The following is a 1,641-nucleotide window of genomic DNA, read 5'->3' as shown; positions in this document are numbered from 1 at the left end:
ACCATTTCTTTCCCACCCGGTACTCTTCACTCAATGAATCCAATAGGAGTTTTACATGATCTTTGGATATGTCCCATTCTGCTATATCATTGAATTTCATCATGTTCAGATTGTTCTTATCCTCATACCTCTTTAGTGTAATTGGTTTGGTTGTCTTCAGATAGGTTGAGATACAAGGGTCAGAGGAAAAGACTTCGGATTTTGTCAACAGGTTTTCAGCTTTAGCAAATCATTTTATGGCTTGTTGCATGGTATTATTTCATGGACAAGGACAAGTCGAGACAGCGGCTTGCACGAGGTTTGGTCTTGAACGGTATTTTGCACAGAATTTGTTCAATGAGGTGACCGCGAGTTTCGTCATGAAGTTGTTAATTGCAAATAGCATGCTCAATTCCTTCCGTAGCATGGCACGCGCATAGTCCATTTGAATCCCATCGACAAAGGCGCGTTCCCAGCTACCTAGCGCAACACTAGGTCTCTTGGACACAAGGTAGCACGCCTGCAGGTGTGTAACCATCGCCTGGAATCTTGCGGTGTACGCCTCGACGGACTCCTTGGGCCCTTGCCTAGCCTGCTTCTGCACATGACGCTCAAGTTTCTCAATAAACTCGAACGGTAACCATTTCAACAACAGTTTCTCCACAAACTGTTCCCAATCACCATGCTCAGCTGAGAACTGATCTTGCTCAGCCATACACCTGCCTTCGATATATCCGAGCCATGAGACCACCGACCTCTCCATGGTCTGCTCACCATTGTACTGCAACAATGACTTCGGATCCAGCTTGCAAATCTGACCACCGTCATTCTCCGCATGCTTAAGCTTGTGAGGCTTGTCCTCGGGTTCCCGAACCCGCTCACAAAGCAGTACACGCATCTCCGCTGCCTCCTTGGCAAGCCTACGGTTCTCTCGCTGGGATTCCTCAAGTGCCCTCACAAGATCCTGGAGTTTGCGATCAGCTTCTCTCTGGGATTCTGCGAGTGCATTTACGAGATTGTGCATCTTATCCATGTTGCTCTGTTCCACAGACCTGAGCTCTCTACATGTCCGGCGTAGGTGCTCGTTTTCCTCCACGATGTCACGAAAACTGGCTTTCAAGGGAAGGGCGGGACCATCTCTTTCGTTTTCATCCCTACTCTCCAACCATGAAGGCACTGTACGACCACTGTCAACACTATCGTCACGTACAACAGCCTCCTGCTGGATGACAGTTTCCGACGGATCGTACGCATGTGACTGCGGCGACCTACTTAAGAAAGACAGGAAGTCAGTAAACATATCCTATCAGGTGGGACTGAAGGTCGTGGGCGCGGAAGAGAACTTCTCGACGCAATGCTTGCGGAATGCACAGGCGGATGCGGCGCAGCGAATCTGTATAAAACAGAAGCTCATCATCCAGATGAAAAGAAGTTACGGAAGACTTGGCGCGGAGACGTTGGATAAGAGGACGACAGAAGTCGCACGTCTCGTAGGCGGCTTGAATCTGGTCCGACAAAGGCTGCAAGGCGCTGACGGTGAAGGCGAGCAAGAAGCCGTCCTCTTGACGGGACAGTTGCTCGTGATGAGAAGCGACTGCAGTCGAGAGGGGACCTTCATCTTGACGGCTTGAAGCGTCGGGGACGACGTTCTGAGAACCTTTG

The sequence above is a fragment of the Guillardia theta genome (assembly GCF_000315625.1).
Source record: "Guillardia theta CCMP2712 unplaced genomic scaffold GUITHscaffold_459, whole genome shotgun sequence".
NCBI classification, from domain to species: domain Eukaryota; class Cryptophyceae; order Pyrenomonadales; family Geminigeraceae; genus Guillardia; species Guillardia theta.
The sequence above is the reverse complement of the archived record's forward strand: the minus strand, read 5'-3'. Positions refer to the sequence as shown.